Source organism: Oryctolagus cuniculus, chromosome 2, assembly GCF_964237555.1.
Source record: "Oryctolagus cuniculus chromosome 2, mOryCun1.1, whole genome shotgun sequence".
NCBI lineage: Eukaryota > Metazoa > Chordata > Mammalia > Lagomorpha > Leporidae > Oryctolagus > Oryctolagus cuniculus.
In genome coordinates this window covers 42985590-43011486 of record NC_091433.1, presented here as the reverse complement: position 1 = coordinate 43011486, position 25897 = coordinate 42985590, and the positions used below count along the sequence as shown (strand labels likewise).

General features: G+C 50.3%; 1 protein-coding gene, 1 long non-coding RNA gene and 1 pseudogene across 2 annotated transcripts in view; 2 read left to right on the top strand and 1 right to left on the bottom strand.

Moving 5' to 3' along the window:
- Positions 1 to 1134: 1134 nt before the first annotated feature.
- Positions 1135 to 25897, top strand: part of BLK (BLK proto-oncogene, Src family tyrosine kinase) — a 44340-nt gene continuing 19577 nt past the window's right edge. Inside the window, exon 1 of the mRNA XM_002709439.5 lies at positions 1135 to 1472. The gene's annotated coding sequence lies outside the window, so the exon portion shown is untranslated. The remainder of the gene's footprint in view (positions 1473 to 25897) is intronic.
- LOC103346067 (ran-specific GTPase-activating protein pseudogene) lies at positions 2120 to 2783 on the top strand (annotated as a pseudogene).
- LOC138848448 (uncharacterized) lies at positions 2883 to 16809 on the bottom strand. Its single transcript, XR_011386238.1, has 3 exons — positions 6147 to 16809; positions 4845 to 5073; positions 2883 to 4598 (listed from the first exon to the last, which is right to left on the bottom strand). It is a non-coding gene; the product is annotated as an uncharacterized lncRNA (long non-coding RNA).

Here is a 25897-nt window from a genome sequence, read left to right as displayed (position 1 = left end):
TCTTGTAACTTGTGTTTAATGGTTGAGCGCAACAACTGGATGTGAGGAAGCCAATGGGATAATAAACTACAAACAGCTACTTGTACTGACCACACCTGGCACACTGGACGCTGTTCTGAGCCCACTGCTGCCAAGTATGGAAGAAGATGAAGCCATTTTATGATTCAGATTTGGGGCTTGGCCATCTGGGGTTCACCATGCCCTAAATACTGTAACAGAAACGTGTGATGCATGAATGCTCTCGTTTTCCCCCTAAAGCCCTTTGGGGAAATGAAGCCCATTGTTTCCACAGTGTCACTGCGGCTGCCACTGCTCTGAGCCTCTTTAGAGAGACTCTCTCCTCTCTGTAACTGACAGTGAGTATCATCCTATCCCTAACTTCCAGGGACAGAAACTCCAGAGGAAACAGACACTGTGGACTGCTTTGTAGAAGCTGGCCCGCCTGACTCCCACACCCCACCTCCAGGACTCCAGACCTAAAGGGAGAACAAGAATCCCCCAAACCAGCTTCCTTGGACACAGATAGGGAGCAGCTGGCCAGGGGGTCTCCCTGGCTGCAGGACTATGAAGCAAGTCTCTTGAGGTCGTTTCAGCAGCCTTCTTGGGCTCACTGGTCCCTGGACTGCTCTAGTGCAGGCCAGTCCTCACCACTCTCTATGTTGGGACCCCCCCCCCACTCCCAGTGTTCCCTTGAATTTTCATTGTTCGAGTGAAGCTCTGAGTCAGAATGGTCTGCTGATTACTAAATAAATAAATAAATCATGGGGGAAATAACATTTATTGAGCACCAAATTTGGGGCCTGCCACTCTCACCCCATCTGCCATTATTCAATGTTCACAGCATCCTGTGAGCCAGCTATTATTAGCATCATTTAAAAGACAAAACCAAGTCAACAAGGCTGAGAGAACAGGTGCTGTGGCTCACGCAGGTGCCACAACGTGGAGCCCAAGCCCTTGTCTGTGAGGCAGAGCAAAACACCTCATAGAATACACGGATTGGAGGTTTGTGAACTCAGTGCAGAGAAAAAAAAAAAAAAAAAAAAAAAACTCCGCCATGTTGTCAAACCAAAACCCCATGAGAAAACTTTCTGGTGGCAGAGGGCACTGCGACCAGTGTGGCCCAGGGCCGGGGGGGAAGCGCAGCTGCTCGTGGTCCTTGCTGGGACAGAGGGTTCCTCAGGGTGCAGCCAGCCCACAGCAGCCTCCAGGGCGCGAGGCAGGAGGGGCGGGGCTCTTGTTGAGGTTGCCCCTTGGGGGCGGCCGGCTGAGCTCCGATCACAGCCTGGGGAGGCTGCCACCAGGAAGCCATGAGGTCCCCACGCCGCCGACAGGGATGAGAACAATTCATCTGGGCATGGACTTTTTCTTTAGGATCGCCTGGTGAGTTTCCGGCTGGAGACAGGAGGCTGTACCACCTTAAAGGCACTGCGATTTGAACAGCAATGGTGAGAAACCACTGACGCGTTGGCAGGGTAAGTCTCTGTGCCTTCCGGCTCTCGGCTATCTCGTTTCTGTACATTGCACGGTGCTCCAAGGCCTATATTTGGAGGAGTGGGCAGGGATATTGCTCCAGTGTTATTGATGGAGAGAGAGGGAATTAACATGATCTGTGCCACAGCTATGGGTAGATTGCCCAGCTGTTTGCTCATTTCTACTTTAGAGGTGGTTTTTTTTTTTTTTTTACTTGTAAAATTTTATTGATCCGGGTAGTTTCTGTGTCTTATGGTCTCTAAGCTGGGGAAGGCAGTGCCTATGGGCAGGGGGAGGAAAGGACATGGGTGGCACACACAGCCCGGCTGCCGAGCTGAGGGCAAGTGCGTCCACCTGCTTGCGAGAGTACAGAGCTGAGAGAGGGTGGCAGGGGCGGGCGATGCTGGCTGGCTCCGCCTTTGTTTTTGTTTGTTTCTGAATGAGGCTGTTCCATTTGTCAGGCATGTGCTGGTGGGTTGGGAGAAAAGGCTTAGGATGATCTTTTTGGTGAAGAGATCTGTTTTGTCAAGAAGACCAACTGCTGGTGTTTCCAGCCGCTGGGGTCAGGGGTCGGGGTTCGGGTCGCCGGGCGGAGTGAAGGCGGGAGGCGCCGGCGCCAGACACGGAGGGAAAGAGCTCAGACCCAGCGCCCAGAGGCCGCGGAGCCAGCCGAGCCGCCGCCGCGCCCCAGGGCGGCCACCAAGGACAGTCACGAGGACCACGACACCTCCACGGAGAACGCGGACGAGTCCAACCACGACCCCCAGTTTGAGCCAATAGTCTCTCTTCCCGAGCAAGAAATCAAGACGCTGGAGGAAGATGAGGAGGAACTTTTTAAAATGCGGGCCAAGCTCTTCTGATTCACCTCGGAGAACGACCTCCCGGGGTGGAAGGAGCGCGGCACGGGCGACTTGAAGCTCCTGAAGCACATGGAGAAGGGGGCTATCCGCCTGCTCAGGAGGAGAGACAAGACCCTGAAGATCTGCGCCAACCGCTACATCACGCCAACGATGGAGTAGAAGCCGAACGCAGGCAGCGACCGCGCCTGGGTCTGGAACACCCACGCCGATTTCGCCGACGAGTGCCCCAAGCTGGAGCTGCTGGCCATCCGTTTCCTCAATGCTGAGAATGCGCAGAAATTCAAAACAAAGTTCGAAGAATGCAGGGAAGAGATTGGAGAGCGAGAAAAGAAAGGAACCGGCACAAACGACAGCGCCGAGAAGGTGGCCGAGAAGCTCCAGTCTCTGTCCGTGCAGGGGGAGTGCGAGGAGCCCGCGGAGCAGGCCCCGGAGGCCGCCGGGGAGCAGCACTGAGCGCCTCGCCCTGCCCTGCCCTGCCCTGCCCTGCCCTGCCCTGCCCTGCCGTCCTGTCCCGTCCCGTCCCTCTGCCTCTGCCTCTTTCGTTTTTGTGTGTGTGTGTGTTTTAAAGCCCTGCACCTCTTTTTCGGTTTGTTGTAATTATATAAAGTCCCTTGCAAAAAACAAAACAAAAACAACTGAATTCAACATTCAGGTGGTTTTATTTTTTCAGTTTTTGGCCCTCTCGAAGCCGACTGGAGCAGTCCATTCCCCAGTCATGAACATGTACTGTGCTAATAACTTCCTTTTTCATAGTGGAAACACTTATTTATAGGCATCAGAAATAGTGAATAAAAGACACATTTGAAACCTGGAAAAAAAAAAAGACCAACTGTTAACAGGAAAGAGCAGTTGATAACACAGTTTGTGGGGATTTTGTTAAAATGCTAGGACTTTGGCAACTTTCTCATCCATTCGGTAATGGGCCATTGATCTCACCCTCCTCCATCCACATTACCATGGAACTCAAAAGAACTGTTCTGTGCTACCAAGAGCTCTCTGTTATATGTAGACCCTCCTACCCCCAGGGGGTGGCGCTCATTCTGACTGCGGCTTGGACTTAGAACTAGGAAAGGGGAAATGGTAACTCTCCATTGGAGAAACCTGCAGAGCTCGGTAAACAGCACCAAGCTATGCCCTTACTGTGAGCTTCTGCACTCAGACGATTCTTCCCCCACGCCACACGGCCCCAGTCTTATCATGAGAAGACAGACAAATTCACACTAAGGGCTGTTCTGCAAACGTTTCACCTTCAAAACCGTCAAGATCACCAAAAGCAAGGGAAGACACAGCAACTGCCACAGATCGGAAGAGGCTGGGAGGTGTGACAACTGAATCCAGAACGCACTCCCTAGATCCAGAACAACACCGACAGTGGACGCCAGCTGACGCCCACAGGAAGCCCAGAGGGACATTAATGTTAAAGTACCAGAGTTCACCCCTTAGTTCAGGCACCACGGACACAGGTGAGCCTGGGGGGAAGCTGACTGGCGCCTGCGTGAGAATTCTCTGTACTGCCTTTGTGACATTTTTCCTACGAACCTAAAAATATCCCAATTTTAAAAGCTTAAAAACATAACACTCATCTGCGCCCGTGGCCCAGTGGGCCCCTCCCTCTCTGAACATTCTGGAACAGGGCAGGCCATTGGCATTTTTCACGGCTCTCTGCAGCTCCGTCTTACTCCAGGAGAGCCCTGTATTTCCTCCCCTTCCTGACACTTCCCATCATTCACTTCTGTTTTGTTCTGCACACACTTTGAGCCCTCGCTGTGTGTCGGGGGCCTCAGGTTGAAAGCCCGCTTATCCCGCCGCAGGCTCTCGCCACCCCCAGCACAGACCCAGACCCGACTGCTCTCCAGGAAGGAAGCGGCAGGCTGAAAAGGGAGGTGAGGGAGGACCTGCACCCCAAGTAAGCAACCCCGGGTCACCACCAGTCCACCCCCACCCCGCAACTCGCGGCCGGCCAAGTGGCTGTGAGCCCTGCTGGTCATCGCTTCCCCAAGAGCCCACTGTGGCGAGCAGGGTGTAGCTGCTGTGTGAGTGTGGATCCTGCCTCGGGAGCCCACTCTGTCACCCGGCAGTCTGCAGCCTTGGAATCCGCTCATCCAGGGCCAGCGTCCTGCTTATGAGGTCCAGGCGGGTGAAGCGGGAACAGCGAGACAGAGCGGACGGCTCCTCCCCCGACGCCCCTTTGCTCCGCAGAGCAGGTGCGCCTCCTCAGGTGATGGCCTGGCCGTATTCGAGACAGGTGAGGAAGGCAGGATTGCGAAGCTGTGGGAAGACAACACTTAGGTGCCAAATCACAACACTGAGGAAAACCGCAAGACACTTACATAAAATCAAAAGTAAACCGCAGTGATTACAGCTGGGCCTGAACTAGGGCCCTCTCCTGTCCCATTTGCGACCCCACTGCCGGCCGTGTGTGGACTACACCAGCCACTTGCAGCTTCTGCAATACACCATGAAATTGCCCCCGGGGGCGCACTTCGGCCTGGGATCTCCTCCCCGACCTCTGACCTTTGACCTTTGTGTCAAGGCCGTGCCTCTGACGGCTGCAAGCAGCTCCTCTTCAGCCAATGTCAGGTTCATCCTGGTGTCCCTGTGAACCTCAGCTCATGCAGGTCTGCCAGGCTTTCTGGCCATGAACTCCTGAGGTCAAGGGCAGGCCCTCCATGCTCCTCGAGGTCTCATTATGCAGCACAGTGTCCGGCCTGGGGGTGGTGGTGCTGTACCCTATAAAATGATGCTGGAGTGAGAGAAACAAGGACAAAGCCTTGAGTGCAACTGCAGGGTAAGACACGCGGGAGGAAGCTTGACAGAGGGGAAGCAGGGATTTAATGAGAACCCGTTCCAGTGATGCCCGTGCTGGATTTCGGGCAGGAAGGGGCCTCGGCGGCTCTGCTTCTTGCACAGCAGTGTGGTGCAGAGGAAAGCTCTGGACCTCGGTGCCAGCCAGGCGGGTGCTGAGACCTGCCTCTGCCACCTGGCGTGCTGTGAGCCGATGACCTGGCTGTCTGCGAAGTGGCAGCAGCTGTGGTCGCCACCAAGCACAGGGGCCAGAACTAAGAAGAACCGCATGGAGGAGTGACGGGAGTCAGGAGCCTGAAGCGTAGAGCAGGGTCCTCCGCGGCGCTGCGTGGCTCACAGGGCTCCCTCGCCAGAGGGCTGGTGCTCAGTGCATCCCGCAACTGCATGGTGGAAAGCAGCCCTCCTGGGGGCCTGGGCAGCGTCACCCTCTGCTGGCTTCTTTGCACCTGGGATGCTGAGCAGGACTAGAGGTGGGCAGACAAGACACACGTGGGGTGCAATACGGAAGGGGGCCCTCACTCCCAGGGTCATCTGAGTGTAGGGAGCGTTTGTGTAAGTGTGAAAAGCACAACCGCACGTCGTGTCCACGGCGGCAGCGGACGCTGTGCAGTTTATGCAATCAGTTGGTTCTGACCTTCGAGCCCAGGGCCCCTGGGCAGTTTCACAGTTAACTATGAGCTCCTTGACCTTGCACGCAAGCGTTTACGTGAGCAAAGGGGGCACATATAGCTCTTGTTTGGTTCCCAAGAGGGTTTGCCAATGCAGAATTATTTGGACTCTCCAAGTCAAATGTTCAGTGAGGCTACTTTCATTTTTTCTCTGTGTGTGGATATAAGAAAGCGGAAAGGACTTGGGGGTGGGGGTGAAAAGTCGCATCGCGTAATGGTTAGATGCTGGCCTCATGTACCCAAGGGAGTGAGTCCAAGGCTCGGCCCAGCCAGGTCCTGGTCGTGTGACCTTGGGCAAGACACTAAGTCTTCATGAGACGAGTTTCACTGCAGTCAGTCTTACCTTCCTCCAGCTGGTTAGCCGCACCTTCCGAGTATTCTTTATTTGTTGAGAACAGCACATCACAGGATGTGATTAACCCCAAAGCCCTAACTCCTGGGTGAGCGGACTCTGACGAGCAGGCAGCATTTCCATGATTCTATGCCCTGCCCCATTCTCTGTGTTAGAATCACCAGGATGGTCCCTGTAGGTTGAAAAGACATTTAACATGACAACTTCTGCTTATTTTCATGCACCATATTTATTTGTGAAGCCCCAAAAAGGACAGCATGGTTTTATTATGTTTCTCAAAAGCGGAAAATAGCTCACCATGACTGAGAAGCAGGGAGCGTGGCCTGTTGGGTGCATCCCTGTATCAAGTCAGTCGGCCCAAGAGCTGAGTGTCTGGAGCTCCATGCCTGGCTGCTCAGAGAACCTGGCTGGGCATCGCGCCCTGGGCTTGCACAGGAGGAGTCACCACACACTGGCCTTTGTGCCGGAGACGCCACTGTTCCACCCAGGAGCTCCCTAGAGGGACTCGGGGAGTCACTCTCCGACTCCAGAGAGGGCGAACCCAGGCCTCTCAGGAGCAAAGGCATGCTACGGACTCACCATTTCCCAGCATGCACTGCGGGCCGCAGGACACAGAGCTGAAGTTGCCTCTCGCCACAAGCACTTGCCTGCAGTGTCTCGTGGGCTGTGGGTCTGTGCACCAACTTCCCACCCATGTTTGTCTGCTTTAGCTCTTTGGTCTGATTTCTTCATCTACTTTTCTCTCTTATCATGCTATTTTTAAAAGTGGCCTCAAGTCTTTTTTCGGAAACACCGAGAAGAATGAATAGACAAATAAATATAAACAGAACAGCATTTTTTAAATAGCCCAGTGCACAGTGTGGGTGCTCAGCAAGTTATTTCCTTTTCAGGTGCAAAATACAAGGAAATCCTTATTTTCTGGCCAACAAGACCAATTACGGCGAAATATTTAGCTGTGGGTCTATCATAGTTACACAAATAACTAGTTTCAACTGCCTGCTTTTACATATACTCCACCTTGTATTGCTACAGTTTAGATAAGATCATTTCATTTAAAATTCCTTTTATTCCTGTCATTTCTCTGGTACAATCTGATTTTATTTATTTATTTTGACAGGCAGACAGAAGGAAGGAATGGAGAAACAGAGCTCCCCCCACCCCCGTCCATTTATTCCCCAAATACAACAGCCAGGGCTGGGTCAGGCTGAAGACAGGAGCAGGTAACTCCACCCAGGTCTCCTGTGGGAGTGGCAGGGACCCAGGTCCCTGGGCCACCACCTGCAGCCTCCCAGGGTGCACACTGGCAGGGAGCCGGAATGGGAAGCGGAGCTGGGACCCAGACCCAGGTACCCCAATGTGGGCGGCAGGCTTCCCAAGTGGCAGCTCACCTGCTGTGCCAAATGCTTGCCCCTAGACTTCTGAAGTTGAATTTTTTTATCTTAAAAAGGTCATGCTTATGAAAATAGATTTTAAATAGTCCATTTTCAAGATTTTTTTTCTGGATGGCTTTAGGGGAAATGCTGACTTCTCCTTTGTCTACACAGCAACATGGAAAAGGAATCATTTTAATTCTGTGGTGTGTATCAGCTGGGCTCCCAGGCAGCTGTCAGCGCGGTGGGAAGTGCTGGGTCAGGAGAGGTGCTGGGAGACCAAGGGCATAGCAGGCTGGTAAATCTTCAACAGCCTACTTCCTTGGAAACAGATCTGCTGGAGACGAATGTCCATTTTGTATAAAGTGTACTTATAAAAAGGGTTATTTGACCCATAATTTACAAATAATAACACCACAAGCAATATTGTTTTCATATAATTTTTTTCTTTCCACAAGGAGTTTATTCGTGTTTTGATGCATATGTTACAACTGTCCTTATTTATGAGGAGCAGGGTGATATGGCGGTGTTTCACAGCATTTATAGAGCATGTACAATATTCTCATTACAACCACCGTGTAGACAATCGAGTCCCAATGGGTGCTTTCACTGACTTTTGCCACGCTTGTGTCTGCAGCCAAATGATGGTTGCAGCTGATGAACAAGTGTGCTGTTGGCATGTACACTGATTTTTTCATTTTTAAAAATATTTATTTATTTGAAAGGCCAAATGACACAGAGGCAGAGACAGTGAGCTAATCTTCTATCACTGGTTCCCTCCCCCAAATGCCCACAACAGCTGGGGCTGTATCAGGCTTAAGACAGGAGCCAGGAACTCCATCCGGGTCTTCCCCATGGGTGACAGGAACCCAGGTGCTTGAACCATCTTCTGCTGCCGCCTAGGTGCGGTACAGGAAACTGGATCAGAAGCAGCAGTGGGACTAAATGCCAGGACCTTTGACATGGGACGTAGGCCTTTCACGTTGGGGCTTAACCTCCACCCCACAACACCTGCCCGAACATTTTCATTTATGTCAAGGAGTAGATCAAAGCGGAACAACAAAGGTGTGTGTCACAACTACATGCTGGCCGGCGCCGCGGCTCACTAGGCTAATCCTCCGCCTTGCGGCGCTGGCACACCGGGTTCTAGTCCCGGTCGGGGCGCCGGATTCTGTCCCGGTTGCCCCTCTTCCAGGCCAGCTCTCTGCTGTGGCCTGGGAGTGCAGTGGAGGATGGCCCAAGTGCTTGGGCCCTGCACCCCATGGGAGACCAGGATAAGCACCTGGCTCCTGGCTTCGGATCAGCGTGGTGCGCCGGCCGCAGCGCACTGGCTGCAGCGGCCATTGGAGGGTGAACCAATGGCAAAAAGAAAGACCTTTCTCTCTGTCTCTCTCTCTCTCGCTGTCCACTCTGCCTATCCAAAAAAAAAAAAAAAAAAGGACTACATGCTAACTTGGATAATAGTTCTAAGTACTCAAAAACAGTTTGCTCAGTTTTCTATGCTACTTACAGTGTGCAGGACACACTTTAAGAGTAGAAAATCAACAACAACCAACCCACCCCAGATTTGTAGTATTTGCCTATTCCTGTGGTGTAAATACTCTGGCAGAACACGGAGTTGTTCATGAACTCACTTAATCCCCACAACGGTCCGTGATGTCATCAGAAAGGACAAGAGGAGAGACGCAAACTCAGATCCGTGTGCCTCCGAGGCCAGGGCTCTGAACTGTCCATGCACCTCAGCAGTCCAGTGGGAAAGAGCAGAGCAACATCTAGGAGAGGGCCAAGTACACCCATGACGCTATCCAGAGTGTGGACGCACGTGCGGGGTCTCGCGGACACTGAGCACTGCCCTCACACAGGACTGTGTCCTGGGACCAAGGGAGCGTCTGCTGTGCTGGGCAGCTCTGGGGTGAGCCCGCCTGAAGGAACAAGGAGGCCTCTCTTGTCCTGCGCCATCAGCCAGTGCTTGCCCCTTCCTGCCGCCATTCCTGTCTCTCCAGTCACTCAGGTCTGAGCCACAGCCTGTCACGATGCCATTGTCCCCCCACACCTGTCCCGCTGAAGCCTTTGGTCTTACAGATCCATCCTTGTGCTCCCTTTCTGCCTGTCTCCCAGCATCAGAACAGCCACTTGTCAGTCTCCACTTATTGGGACATACAAGAAGTCAGTCGCCGTGCCAGGCCCCAAGGGCACAGACACTGAGCCATGTACACTCCCTGTTCATTCCGGCTCAAGTCGGACTTCCACGGGCACCACTGCCAAGGTCCTGTAACGTGCTTTGGGGCTGCCAGGAGGAAGCTACTCATTTGTCTAGAGGCCAGAAGAGACTTGGGGGAGGGGTTTTGTTTCTTTTTTCTTTTTTCTTTTTTTTTCTTATTTATTTGAAAGACACAGTTATAGTTCATCTGCTGGTTCACTCCCCAAATGGCCACAATGGCCAGGTCTGGGCCAGGCCAGAGCCAGGAGCCAGGAGCTTCATCTGGGTCTCCCATGTGGGTGCACTTGGGCCATTTGCTGCTGCTTTCCCAGGTGTGTTAGCAGGGAGCTGGATCAGAAGTGGAGCAGCCGCGACTTGAACCGGCTCCTGTTTGAGATGCTGGAGTCTCTGATGGCGGCTTAACCCGCTGCATCACAGCGCCAGCCCCAGTGGCTCAGGGGAAGCCCCCGCCTGTGGGAAGGCAATGCTGCTGGGGGATGTGGGGTGGCCTTTCTTGCTCATTTCCCCTCAGCTCCCGCTGGCCAGCAGCCCCACCAGGGAGGAGAGCAGATCTCGAGGGCAGAGCTGCAGGGAGCTTGTGCTAGTGACTGGGATGCTGACCTCGACCCTCAACCTGACAGCAGAGGCCTCCTGACTGGTGAAGCTGCTGCCCTCCTTCAGATCCTGCTGCGGCACCTCTTCCAGCAGTTTCCTCTCAGTCACTGTTGTGGGAGTAGCTAACCTCATAGCACCCACGAGGGCCATCAGCAGACGCCGGTGGGGCGCCTGGCCATGCCTTGTATGTAGCAGGCGTGTGGCCCCACTGCCTCCTACCAACACGCTCTGTCACACCCGGGAAGTCATTTCATCTGACCAGCGCCAGCTGGTTCCCGGATGACAGGAGTCCAAAATGCAGAGAACCCCACGGACCAGACATGGAAATCGCACACCCTGCTTGCATGAGCCAGCCTCCGGGTCACGGAGCCTAAGCCAAGCAGCTCAGACAGGAACCGGGCCGGCGCTGGAAATGCTGAATGTGCCCTCGTGGCTCTTTCCAATCACAAGGCTGGGTTTTGTGGTCGTCTGGGTCTGGGGGCCTCTGCCGGGTCTGCCTCCCCCGCCTCATTATGAGGGCAGCCGCAGAAGGAGCTGGCCGCGTGGGGGAGGCAGACGGGCCCCAGCCATGTGGAAAGCAAGCTGATGCTGCACAGATGTGTCATTCATCTCCTGACTTTCAAACTATAAATGTTATATAACCCCCAAAGAAACCTGACAACAGAGAGAAGCTAGGGGTAACAGGGGCCGGCCACGTGCGTTCACCTGACGCGTAGTTTCCATCGCTGGAATCGGGAGGGCGTCACACTTTGATTCTGCTTTTTTGCTTCCTCTTTTCACCATGAGCTTCTTTCCTGTGTCTTCACAATGGACATTTTATTTTCAAGATTTATTTTATTTACTTGAAAGGCAGAGTGACAGAGAGGGAGACAGAGAGGGATCCTGCATCTGGGGTCACTCCCCAAATGGCTGTGACAGGTAGGGCTGGGCCGGGCCTAAACCAGGAGCCTGAAACTCCATCCAGATGCTCCCACATGGGTGCCACCTCCCACTGCTTTCCCAGGCACATGAGCAGGGAGCTGGATCGGAAGTGGAGGAGCCGGGGCTTGAACCGGTGCTCTGATATGGGATGCCAGCCCAGCGTCCACAACGGACATTTTCAGCACTGCGTGATGTCTCAGTTGGACTGTCAGTATCCTTATTTATTTATTTTTTTTACCATTATACAGGCCATGATTACAACCTAAGTATCATGCAGTTTGCAAAGGCGTTCTGAACCACACCACACAGCTGGGGATGTTCCTTGCCAACCTCGCCAAACAACAATTATATGGGAAGACTCATTGCTCATTTTGGGGGTGGAGTGGGGTGGGATTTGAACTGTATTTTAGCTCATTGGTGACAGTGGCCCGAGTTGTTTGGCCTCTGTCATTTAGCTCCCTGACAACCATATTTGCTGGCCAGGGTTACTGATGTGGTCTTTGGCCAGAGAGCAGACTTTCCTCTTTGTGAAATGAAACAACTCCAAAGGAAACCAACCCCAAGGCCTCGGCCTCATTTGTTCTTAATCAGAGGTCTGTGAATCACTGTGGGGTTTTGCAGGGGGTGGGGGGAGGGGCAGGGATCTGGAAATAGACCCCCCAATTTAGCATGTACGTAGTAAGTGTACTTTCTGGGGAATCACGTAGTTTCATCAGATTTCTAAGGAGCTATGCCCCCAAAATATTTTAAAGACTCCCCAACCCCTCTTTCTGTTTGGGGAACTCTGGGATTGAAATAAATCTAAATATCCATGCCTACAAACTGAGGTCTAGCAACGGCCTAGGGCTGTACTACTCCCATTTTAAGGATGAGGATACTGAGGCTTAGAAGTCCTGACTGAGGGACACACCGTCAACATGTGGGGAAACTTAGGGTTGAACTCGAGTCTTCCCTCTGCCGAGGCCCTGCCTGTGGACCCACAATGCTAAGGGGCCTTGCTGTGGCTGCCGTGCAGAGGGCCACTGCTAGTTCAGCTTCTCTCACCGAAGCTCACTGCTAATGTGTTAAAGTCAGAGCTTCTGTCGCCATGGAGGCCACCCGTGGTTCTTAACGAAGGAAACGTTTTGGCGTTTTTAAAATAGATTGCTCCCACAAGCTTTGCATTTCTCATCAGGGAGTCAGACAGACACAGAAATATTTGTGGCTGGTTAATTGTTCTTGCCTGCTCTAAATATTAACCAGAGGAGGTATTTATCAGGCTGAAATGTTATTCCTTAAGGCTGAAAGAGCCCAAGAAATTGAAATTCAAGAGATCAAGGCCCAGCGCTACCGCAGCGGGGCAGGTGGGCGAGGCCGGCGCCTCAGCTTCTGAGCACGGCTGGGCCTTCTCTCTTCCAGCAGCTGCTTCATTCACAGCACGCTGTCTGCCTCAGTGCCTCTGCTTCCTGAGTGCCTGATTGCCTTTGTCTCTCAGTCGTCCACACCAGAGCCTCCCTATACTCAAATGTGCCTGCCTACCTGGAAGCAAAAACTGGGGGTGAGGGTGGGGAAGCATCCAACTCCATTCCTCTTGGCTTCCTCGGGGACTCTGCTAAGTCACTCACTTATTATCAGTGGAAATCGGTGGGCAATACACAGGGAAGACTCCTGAGTACGGCACGCAGTGGTGCAATGCAGGAGAGCAAATCGTACTTTCACCCTGGGCGTTTTCCACGTGGTGCAACAGAAACCTCAGACCATTGCTCCTCCTTGGCCCTGAAGTATCTGCCAGTGACCAAGAATCTGTATGCAGGACAGTCCTGGGAGACAGCTCTCAGAACTGTCCTGGCCACTTCAACTGTTCACTCTTTACGGTACCGGGATGTTGGGGATGGTGGGTGACTGCAAGCCCAGTGGCTCTTACACACCAGAGCGCAGGATCTAAACTGCTTGCTGTTGAGGAGCCCCTCGGGGCAGGGGCTCCTGCCTTAGTTCGTCTTTGTTTCCCAGGCCGCATCTCAGCACCCAGAACATCGTCTACTTGCAGCCTATCTTTCTCTTCTTGAAATGAATGAATGACTCCATCCATCCATCCATCAGGGAAAAATCCCAGCATAAGAAAGCTTACAGTCACCCACTGTCCCCAAGGAAAATGGTGTCGAGTGTTTGCTCGGCTTTGTTCCAGAGCGTATGACCATTGCTTAACGTGGTTTAATCAACACCCTGGTTAACATGCTCAAAACACTGCACTAACATTCCTCTGACAACTCTTCGGTTAGCTAGTGTGGGTGTGGACAGTACGGAAGCAGGGTTTATGATTTTGGTCTCAAAAGAGATTTCTGTATGGGTCTTTCCATTTCATAATTACTTTTGTATTTTTAATTGAATCTAATTGATCCTTTAAGACAACCAGGAAACACCTTTCTATCCCCATTTTGTAAATAAAATTTAAGAAGAGCATCATGATGTGTTACCCAAAAGACAACTTTGAAGATCTTCTGGGCAGCACAGCATGATTACCTTTCCTAAAAATCAATTATTTGCTCAACAGGGGATGAAACAAGATCCTCCTGAAGTTCTTTTGTGTTCTTGATGGGATTTACTCCTGCTGTTTTATCGCCCCCATTCCACTCCCTGGACGGGCCTCTGGGCTGGGCCTCAGCAGGTGCACTCACTGGCAGGCCTTGTCCTCCTCCACGTACCACGTGCTGGCCCTGGCTGAGGCTGGTGCACACACTGTGTGGTTGCCCCAGGACATGAACAGGGACCCCTGATTCTTGAAGGAGATGTCAACAGGTAATGGGGGCAGGGGGCCATGGCAGAGGCAGAAGAATGAGTGTGAATCCAGCAGGAATGAAGACTGGTGACTCATGGGCCATGGTGGAGCTGACAGGGAGCTGAGAAGGAAAGAGAAACAGTGAGCCGTCCCTCCTGAGACCCTATCTTGTGTTCCTCTGGGTACCTGGAGTGCAGGAACTGGGCCACCGCTGTCCCAGCTCTGGGAGAGCCTAGGCTATGCCCTGCACCCTGCCACTCCTCAGCATCTCCACAAATCTGCAGTACAATCAGGAGCTCTCAGCATGGGGCAAGGGCAACTCAGAGTCCCTCCACCCGAAGCCATCACACCATGGACTGTAAGATTCACATCAAATGATCCAGTGAGACCTTTAAAGCATTACAACCCTAAACTGCCTTCTGAATGGTCAGAAAATGCTATTCAGTGCTTGCTCAGAACAGTGGGAACACTTATTCCCACGTGGGCACCGCCGGTTCTTGTCCTGGCTGCTCCACTTCCCATCAAGCTTCCTGCCAATGCACCTGGGAAAGCAGCGGAGGATGGCCCCAGGCTTGGGCCCCTGCACCAACATGGGAGACCCAGATGAAGCACCTGGCTTCAGTCTGGCCCAGCCCTGGCTGCTGCAGTCATCTGGGGAGTGGACCAGCAGATGGATGACCTCTCACTCTCTGTGTCTCTTCTCTCTCTGCCTTTCAAATAAGTAAAATAAATCTTAAAAAAAAAAAAAAAACTGAACACACTGCACTGTGATACCTCTTTCCTTACTGTTAACCACCTGTACCCACCCCTCTCTATCCCCCAAGTGTTTATTAGTTATTTTTTCTCTTTCTACTGATTGATTTTTTAAATTTTGTTCACTTTTTTAATTTAAAAGTCAGAGAGAGAGAGAGAGAGAGAGAGAGAAGAATCAGAATCTTCCATTCGCTGGTTTATTCCCCAAATGCCCTGAATACCCAGGACTTGACCAGGTTGAAGCCGGGAACCTGGAACTCAGTCCGGGTCTTCTACATGGGTGGCAGGGATCCAAGTACTTGAGCCATTACCAGGTGCATCCCAGAGTTCTCATTAGCAGGAAGCTGGATCAGAAGTGGAGCCGGGATTTGAATCAGCTGTTCTAAGTGGCATCTTGCCAAGTGCCTGCCCATAGTGATTGATTTTATGATTTAAAATAATATACATATCAAAGAAGGAGACAATCTTCTCTGAAGGGAGACGAGAACATCCACTTTGCTTATGGCCGTGTCCAAATACCGACGGAGTCTATGGTCACAAAAGGCTTCCACAGCCTTGGCAGCCCATGGCAAGAGCCTTGGATGATCACTGACATCATAAAAAAGAGTGTTAATTGTTAAAGGAACAACAGTAGTTACTGTGCACTTGCTCCCCAAGCTGGACCTCTGTCCCTATTGAGTTGTAATATGAGAATCAACTGCAAATTCTCTCCCCAAACTGTACTCTGTGTGGGTGTGGGTGTAAATTGTGGAAGTCTATGATTAGCATAGAGTTGGCCCTCCCTCTGTATATAAAGTTATACTAAAAATGAATCATAATGAAGAAGGAGATGGGAGAGGGAATGGGAAGTGGGATCGGAGCTGGGGGGGAGGATAGGGGGGAAAGAACCACTATATTCCTAAAGTTGTATCTATGTAAAAATGTATTCATTAAATAAAAATCAAATAAATAAATACAATAATATGCATTTAATTTTTTAAAATTTATTTATTTATTTGAGAGGCAAAGAGATACGAAAAGGAGGAAAGAGCTCCCATCAGTTAATTTACTTCCAAATGTGCGCAACAGCTGGGACAGGGTCAGGGCTGAAACCAGGAGTGGTGAACTTAATCCAGGTCTCTCATGAGGGTGACAGGGACCCAACTACTTAAGCCATCACCTGCTGCCTCCCAGGGTCTGCGTTAGCAGGAAGCCGGAACACTAATGATGCAAGGAATTAAACCCAAGCACTTCAATATGGGATGCTGGTATTTCTTGGCCACTAGGCCAAGAAATTAAAATTTATTTTATATGATTTGAAAGGCAGAGAGAGAGAGAGAGAGAGGAATCTTCCATCTGCTGATTCACTCCCCAAATGGCTACAATGGCTGGGGCTGGGCAGGCTGAAGCCAGGAACCTGGAACTCCATCTGGGTCTCCCACATGGGTGCAGGGGCCCAAGCACTTGGGCCATATTCCAATGCTTTCCCAGGCTCATTAGCAGGGAGCTAGATGGGAAGTGGAGCAGCTGGGACTCCAACCAGCACTCCTATAGGATGCCAGCACTGCAGGAGGCAACTTAATCCACTATGCCATAGTGCCAGCCCAATATTTATTGATACTTTATACTCTGTCATTAAAGTCTGTTATTTGAGGGAGAATTTCCCAAATACAAAGTAATATACAAAGTAAGCCTCTTTTATTGTCCTCTTTTTTAGATACTTCATTTTCAATTTTTATAGAATATGTCTTTGTGTGATTTATTCCCCCATGTATGTATGTATGTATGTATGTATGCAAGGGGAGATTTCATTGGCTTTGAAATTAAATTTGGAATAACTAGACAGAAATAAGCTTTTTCTATCATGTTACAAAACTCAACAGACAAAAGGCAACACCCTTCAGTGCTTCCCAAATGATATTTATAAAATTAGTTTTAATGAAGTGTAAACAACACTCATAAAAGTCACCCATTTAAAGTGAAAAATTATGGGCCAGTGCTGTGGCGGAGTAAGTTAAGCCTCTGCCTGTGGTGCCGGCATCCCATATGGGTACCGGTTTGTGTCCCAGCTGCTCCCCTTCTGATCCAGCTCTCTGCTATGGCCTGGGAAAGCAGTAGAAGATGGCCCAAGTCTTTGGGCCCCTGCACCCATGTGGGAGACCCGGAAGAAGTTCCTGGCTCCTGGCTTCGGATCAGCTCAGCTCTGGCGGTTGTAGCCCTTTGGGGAGTGAACCAGCAGATGGAAGATCTCTCTCTCTCTCTCTCCCTCTTTGTCTGTAACTACCTCTCAAATAAATAATTGTTTAAAAGTATACAGTTCTGAATCTGTACATACCATCAAAAATAAAATTTAGAACATTCTCATCATTGCAAAGAGTTTCCTTTGGCTTCTTCCAGTTCAATCTTCTTATAGCATCCCCAGCCACTGGCAAGCACTGTTTGCTTTCTGTTACTGCAAGTCTGCTTTGTCTAGAGGGTCATATATATGGAAGTACACAGTATGTATTCTTTCATGTTTAGCTTCTTTCTCGTCACACAGTGCTCTTATTCATGGGCTTTTGGTTGTTTCCAGTTGGGAGTTAATATTCAGTAAAGCTGCTATCACTACACAGGTTCAAGTATTTTTATGGACTGACAACTGCTGATCTTTTTACTCTCTCGTTTTGCCTTTTCCAGAATGTCTTATAGTTAGAATCACACAGTATGTGGGTTTTTCTGATTAGCTCCTTTCACTTTGCAATGTGCAGTTCAAGTCCCTCTGTGTTTTTTTTTAATATAATAACTCATTTCTTTTGTAGCACTGAATAACATCTCATTGTCTAGACGTCCCATTTCCAGGAAGTCCAACGTGCTAAGTGTTTTTTCATGGATCACGCTTTTGGTGTTCTATCTAAACAACCATCACCAAATCCAAGATCATCTAGAATTTCTTGAGTGATCTTCCAGTTTTCATTTTGCATTTTTAAAAAATATTTATTTATTTATTTGAAAGGCAGAGCTACAGAGAGGCAGAGGCAGAGGCAGAGAGAGAGAGAGAGAGAGAGAGAAAGAGAGAGGTCTTCCATCCACTGGTTCACTCCCCAGATGGCCCCAACAGCCAGAGGTGCACTGATCCGAAGCCAGAGGCCAGGAGCCTCCTCTGGGTCTCCCACGTGGGTGCAGGGGCCCAAGGACCTAAGCCATCTTCTAGTGCTCTCCCAGGCCACAGCAGAGAGCTAGATAGGAAGTGGAGCAGCTGGGACTTTGAACCGGTGCCCATATGGGATGCTGGCATTACAAGCGGTGACTTTACCCTCTATGCCATAGCATCGGACCCATTTTGCAATTTACATTCTGCTCTATGATCCATTTAGAGTTAATTTTGGGGAATTATGTAAATTTATGTGTTCAGATTACTTCTTACTTATGGATGCTCAATTTTGCAACATGCACTGTAAAGACTACCCTTTCCCAGTTGAATTCTTTTGCTGTTTTGTTTGTTACTCACATCACTACTGATATATAAGCAAATAATTTTTTCATAATTAACCTTGAACCACGTTTCCTGTCTTTGGGGGAAATATTCCCTAACCTGGTAACATTAAACTTCACAATTGTGTTTCCGCTGTTCCCACTTTCTCATCCTTTCGCTCTCAATTTTTTTTTTTTTAATTTATTTGACAGAGTTAGACAGTGAGAGAGAGAGAGACAGAGAGAAAGGTCTTCCTTCCGTTGGTTCACCCCCCGAAATGGCTGCCATGGCCAGAGCTTCGCTGATCTGAAGCCAGGAGCCAGGAGCCCCCTCCTGGTATCCCATGTGGGTGCAGGAGCCCAGCACTCAGGCCATGCTCCACTGCCTTCCCGGGCCACAGCAGAGAGCTGGACTGGAAGAGGAGCAACCGGGACTAGAACCTACCACCCATATGGGATGCTGGCGCCACAGGCAGAGGATTAACCAAGTGAGCCATGGCGCCGGCCCCACTCTCAATTCTTAACTAAGAAATTATGTGGAAGGAATCATGGAATCAGACATTGACCTTTGGTATTCTCTAATGAAACCATTAGTTGACAGAGGGCTAGGGCCCCGTCTGTCTTAGCATTGTTAGGATGGTATAGCTAGACATGGTGAGCCTCCCGATAAAATGAACTACACAGCACAACCATCACCTTATCAGAAAAAGGTGAACCTGAGTCTAATGGAACCTGTAGAGTTAACTCCAAAGATAGACTTGAGTTTAAAAAAATGAAATCTGTGCTTAGTTTTTCATAATACACATTTCCCATGAACCTTTTGTAGATCACTCATGTACATAGATTCCAAATTTCTTTGCACAAAATAAACTCATCTTTTAATCCCATCTTCGACAAACTGTTTGAAGCCCTGTAGTTTAAGAAATAGAAATACAGAGGAAAAGTTATGAACCATTGCCAGGAAGCAAGTCTGAAAGGCAGACCATTCTATAGGCTTGGTTTTACAAATCAATGGCATGAAAGGAATCAAAGTTGTGGGGAGGGACTCTTATTTAAAAAAGAAACTTTTAGGCAGAGTAACCAGGAGTTATGCTCATAGAGAAACCTTGTTTGTATCCTGAGGGGGACAAAGCAAGCAAGAAGTTCTTTTTGAGATGGTTGTTAGAATTTGATTATGGATTGAATCAATGGCTGGATGGTTAGATACCATAGAATTAGTGTTAGCTTTGTTAGGTGTGATACAATGGCATAGTGGTTACATGAGAAATACCTCCATGTTTTAGAGACACATGCAAAACGTGGGGAGGGGAAATGATTTGCTTCAAATCATTTGTTTCATTTCAAAGCCTCACACATTTATTTAACAAGATGATTTGCTTGCTTTCTTTTTTTTTTTTTTTTTTTTGACAGGCAGAGTGGACAGTGAGAGAGAGAGACAGAGAGAAAGGTCTTCCTTTTGCCATTGGCTCACCCTCCAATGGCCGCCGCGGTCTCCCGTGGGGTGCAGGGCCCAAGTACTTGGGCCATCCTCCACTGCACTCCCTGGCCACAGCAGAGAGCTGGCCTGGAAGAGGGGCAACCGGGACAGAATCCGGCGCCCTGACCAGGACTAGAACCCGGAGTGCTGGCGCTGCAAGGCAGAGGATTAGCCTAGTGAGCCGCAGCGCCAGCCCAAGATGATTTGTTTTCTAAAACTTCAATGAAGAAAATAGTTTAAGATAATATCAAAAGTCTGGATGATGAGTATGTGCGTTCATTATATTCTTTATTTTAGTATATTTTGAAATATTTTTTATGCAACAGTTTTAATCTAGAAAATCATCTCTTTGCCAGCTTTCTTGGGTCTGGTTGGTGTTTTCTCCCAGGTGGAGGCGATTTCTTCTAACCAAGCTCACACAACTTTGTACCTAGGCCTCTCTTCTGTATGTAATCTGCCTACCTTGAACTCTGGGGCACTTCTTGTCTCTAACCACGAGGGCAGATGTTTTTGCTTGCTTCATGTCTGTGTTTACTGCTGTACCTGACACAGTAGATGACTGACAGCGACTGAATGTGAACAAAGGAACAAAAGAGTATAATGCTCAAAGGGCCCTCCCGGGGGCTGCTGCATGTTCCCACGTGGAGAGATCACTACTGGGGTGAAGGTGAGGGAGCTCCAATCAAGGTGAGTTAGCCCGAACTTGAATTGACACGTGAAAAATGGATTTTAGTCCAAATTCTTTAGCTTCTTTTAAATTGAGGGTCATAGGCCAGTCATGGTACTTTGTGCTTCTACAAAATCGAGCATAGCACTAGTGGGTTTATGCTGTGAAGAGACTTGGAATGCCTGGATATTAGCAAAAAGCTCTGTGAGGGGTCTCAGCTATGGGAAGTGGATGTCTCATCATGGCTGCCAATTCCCAGGATGAGTTCCTTTACCAATTGGTTCACTTGTTCTACCTGGATACACCTGTACCTAGCAGATACAGTCAGAAAAGTAAAGCTTTCAGTTAGTGTGATATGGCAAGGTCTCCAGATCCCAGCCATAGGAGTCTGTGTGAACTGCATTTGTGGCTGGCGCCACAGTTCATAGCTGCGTGACCTTTGCAAGTTGCTCATGTCTCCAAGTCCGTCTCACTGTCGAGAGGGGGTGGTAATGCCTGCCCTATGGGAACTGCGATCATTGGGTAGTTGCATAAGTGGAATAACAGTGAAATTTTTATTAGAGGCCACTGTTCTAAGATGTACCAATAGAATATAACAGGTAATTCCATCCTTACAACATTCTAGAGGTAGAAACACAAATATTCCCAGACTAAGGGACCAAAGTGTTAAACAGCTTACCAAAAGACACACAGCACAAAACACCAAGCCACGGATTTGAATCTCAGCATGTGTGTGCCATGCGGCGAGGCCCCTCAGGAACAGGGCACTGCGGGCAGGCTGTGTGGTCCAGCTTGTAGCACACAGCAAATGTGTAACACATGACAGCACCCACGATTCAGAATAAACCAGAGTCGGATGGAATTTTACGTCATGAGACCATCTGCACCCCGGGCCTGACATCATGGGTGAGATGTTTTTTTCCACCAGGAGTTCCCCAGGCTGTAAAATAACCTACTTGGTTTCTGAAACCGTCAGCGCGGGCAGAAAAATGAGACATGCTCTACACGTCCCCACTCCCATGGCGGCTCGATACCCATGTTGCTTTGTCCCCTGCCCACGATCACCACCACTGACACCCCCCCCCGGCTCCCAAAACCCAAAAGAAAGAAAGGAACCCCACAGGCACCGGGGACCACCTTTGCATAAAGTGCCGAGGAGGGAAAGTTTTGCTCAAGTTCCACAGGCTGCCCTCTAGCTCATATTTATCTAGAAATATGTGCGATTATTTTGTATCGATCAAAACTAAAACTTAAGAAAGGAAAACAAAACGAATTTGTTTGGTGCCTTATTTGTTCTTTTGCCACCTTCGCCCTGTTGGGTTTGCCTGACAACCATGGGAATGATATGCAGGTTGTGACCTTGACCTATATAAAAAACCTATATATTTGCTCATTATGTGTCAACTACCCCAGACGTTTCCCACGTGCTGAGTTTAAACGTGAGCACTTCGGCTGGTGAATGAGCACTTGTAACCATCACAGGGCCAGGGGTAGGGAGTGAGGGTGTGGCTGCCGCCCACCTGCCAATGGCTCGGCTGTGGTGAGACAAGTGTCTTTATCTAGGATGTAGTATTTGTAGAAATGTTTCAAAACTTTGGTGTCTTTTCCCCTTACTTTACACAAATAGTCAAACAGTGGTTGGAAGTAAGCCCATGGTTGTGGGAGAGTGCATAATTAGAAGGCATCTGTGCGAGGCTGGAAACAGAGCTTGAAGACTGGCCAAACAGGCAAGAGAAAACTGTGAGACGGGGGACTTGGTTTCCTTCTGCAGAAGAGAAGCGCCCCTTCCCAAACAGCACTGCGTGAGTGTCTGAGCGTCACCTTCTTCAGGAAAGTCTGGTATCAAAACAGGGACTGCTTCCTATCTCCCCTCGGGGAGGAAGATGAGCCTAGAGAGACTCGGGGGTCTGCCCCAGTTCACACGCCCAGTAGGTGGTTCCTTGAGCCACCTCGTACCCAGGGAGGAGGGAAAAGGCTGCCCAAGACTCTGCCGCAAATCCCAGACCTCCCAGCCCAGCAGCTCCACCTGAGCTTCCTCCCCTGGAAAGAGCGCGGCAGAGGCAGGCAGCAGTCCCGCAGGGCAGGGAGTCTGAACGTGACCATGACCTGCAACTGAAAGGAATGGAGCACAGACAGGGCCACACACGCACCTGCTTTGGGCAGTGAGCTTGGGCAGCATAGGAGGCAGACGCTGCCTTCCAGCTCCTGGTTCTGTCACCTTAGCAAGTCACCTTGCCTCTCTTATGAGGATAATTGTAGCCAAACTAGCGATGCTGTCATGAATATCAAAACCATCACATATGTCAAGTGCTTTTCAGCCATTACCTGCTAAGGAAGCGCAAGCAAGGGCTTTCTTGATTCTCTATCTTTAGCTGCTGCCTTCACCACATCCTCTGTTTGCCTAAAGCTGTCTTTTGGGCTCTGAGCATCTCCCCAGGGGCAAACACTGACCTCCCTGCCCCATGAAGATCTGCACAGCGGGTCTAGCCCTCCCCGGCCTCTCCTTTTGCTGACCCTCCTACCACACATGCTCATACTCACAGACGCACGTGCACACTGTCTCACACACAAATGCAAACACACAAACCCATAGACAAGCACTTACCTCCATGCAAACACACACACTCCCTCTTTTACTCTCTCTCACAGACACATGCACAGACTCACACCCTCCCCCCTACCCCGTCCTGCTCCACTGGAAAGGAGGCCAGGTCTGCTCAATGCAGCATGGCCTCCTGGAGCCCCCAGGCCAGCGTGGGTTCCCTGTGCTTCTGCACAGACCTCTGCACTTCCTGGCTCCACCCAACTTGAACCACGCAGGGGCAGCCCCAGCCCCAGCCTCCTGAGTGCCTCTGGTCTCCAGGCAGCCATGGGGCAGAGGGTGGCTTGGAGAGCCTGGAGCTTCATGGAAGTCATGGGATACCATCCGTCCGGACACCACTAGAGGAGAAGGACAAAGTGTGAGTCGGGGGTGGCTTCATTTCAGCCATTTCACTTTCTGTCGGGTTCTTTAAGTGTCCCGTTATGTGGTTGAAGTGGACGTAAACGCCTGCCCGGGAAGTGTCAACTTGGCTGTAAGATGGCCGACCGGGTGGAAGAAGACCCTGGGGCCGGCCCATTCCTTTGCTGAGCCAGGGACCCTGAGAGAGGTCAGGACAGGCCTGAGGCTCAGGCAGCCCTGGCTGGCCCCTTGGGGGCCACGGTCAGGAACTGAGGTCTGAACTTGGCTCCTGGCCGTAGGCCCCTCTACTGGGGAGCAAAGCATTCACATTCACTTTCAGTCTTCCTACTTGTACCCGCAAATCTTTAAAGGATGCAACGCATATACACAATTCTAAGAAAGAAAGTAAACGTCACATGGAGGCTGAGATAAACAATATTAACACTTTAGGAAATATCTTTTGGGGGCATTGTTTTGCATAGACACCCACATACACACAATCTTTAAAATTTGCTCTTCTTTGGTGGGGGAGGAGGGGGCTTCTACCTCTGCTTCCTACCTCTACTTCCTCCTGCCAATAACCAGAGTGAACAGCTCGGTGTCCACGCCTTCCACAAGCACACACACGCCTGCCGAGGGGCTCCTTCCTCACTCTCGGCTGTCTCCAAATATGGACTGCCCCAGGGAGCATTTTTTTAAAGACTGATTTATTTACTTCACAGGCAGAGCTAGAGAGAGAGAGAAATCTTCTGTCCTCTGGTTCACTCCCCAAATGGCCACAAAGGCCAGGGCTGGGCCAGGCCAAAGCCAGGAGCTTGGAACTCCATCTGGGTCTCCCTCATGTGTGGCATAAGCCCAAGCCACCTTCTGCTGATGGGCGATCCTGTTACTTTCCCAGGCACATTAGCAGAGAGCCGGATCAGAAATGGAGCGGCCAGGACTTGAACTGGCAACCATAAGTGATGACAGCGTTGCAGTGACTTAACCCTCTGTGCTACACCGCCGCATCACACTCCTCCATGAACCTCTTGACACCTGCTTTTCTCATGGGACAACACACTGTAGAAATTCCTCTTAGCCATTACAAAAGATCCAGCTCGTTCTTTTTAATAGCTGTGCAATAATTTAGAGATTTTGAGAGTATACATTTTTGTCAACAGTTCTCTATCTGGTGAGTAGTTTCATTATTGAGTTTTGTGTTGGGTTTTGTTTTATCTGCTACAATTATTGCTGCAATAAACATTTTTGTATCTCTGCGGCCAACAATGTGGTGCGTGGTTAAACCATATCAGACTGCTGGTGTGAGTCCTGACTTCCCTGTTGATGCACCTGGGAAGGCAGGGAAAGATGGCCCACCTGCTTGGGAGGCAGAATCCAGTAATTAGATTCTGGCCACCCGGACTGTGTTCCTGGCCCCAACCCTGGCCCAGCCCCCGCCACTGCAGGTATTTGGGGGGCCTGAATGAGTGGATGGGAGCTCGCTCGCTCGCTCTCTTTCTGACAGAGAAGCTGGAATCAGTAGCAGCGCTGGGAGTCAGAAAAAAGTTGGAAAATGCAGAGGAAATCAAAGATCTCCTGTCAGTTCCGCAAGCAGGAGGAAAAATTGGTACAGAACAATTCCCTTCGAAGAAGTTAAATATATTTAGAGGACTCCTAAGTAAAAGGGCTCCAGGAAGAGATCCTTAGGGCTGAGTTCTAAGGAGCCTTTAAAGAGCAAATGATCCCAGTGTTAATAAACACCAGAGGCTGCCCCAGAGGAAAGACAGAGTCCCTGTACGCGTCGCGCAGCCAGGTCACCTTCACATGAGCCCCTCAGAGAGAACTGCACTGAGAAGGAAGATTCTCATCCTAAATAAAACATCAGGGACCCAGGGACCCTTCTCTCCACAAAGGTCTACACCTCAGGCCTGGGCCAGATGAGTGTGCTGGCCCAGCACTGGACTGGACCTTGGGCTAGCTCTGCACCGGCTGACTGTTTCACCAGGAACAAGCTATTTAACAGGGTGGAGAAGCAGCCTCCCTAAAGAGCATGGCCTCCTGGCATGGACATGGTACTAATGGCCTGGTCCTTAGGGTCTCCCCTACGTCTGTCATCCTAAGATTCTTTCCTGGATAACACTCCTGGCCATAGTTTTGTCCTCTCCCAAGGAGACCCCAGGTACTCCTGAGAAGCCTGCGCTGCTGGTCTTCCCTTGTTCTAGCACCCCATCTGCCAGCTGGAGCCGGAACGCACCTCCCGCCTGCCCCAGCACAGCTCTGCGGGTTACCAGGAGCCCATGGGCCCAAAAAGGAAACAGGACAGTCTGAAGTGACATAGCCAGTAGCCAAAGGAAGCCTGAAACCCAGACACCTAACACATTGATCGGGCTCTTTCTAGAACACTCAAGAGCCTCCCTACCCAGACACCTGTCCCCAGGAGCCTGGGATCCACTCCAGTAGTTTTTGGCTGTTGCTTCTGGCCAAGTGATCTCTGTGTCCTGTTCTCTTCTCTGGGCCACTGAAAAATGACGGACACAGGCTCAGCTTGCCCACCCCTTCTAACCACCCTTCTCCTCCACCTTCCTGCCTGCACGGGACCTGAGGCAGCCCTGCCATCTCCTACCACCAACCTGCT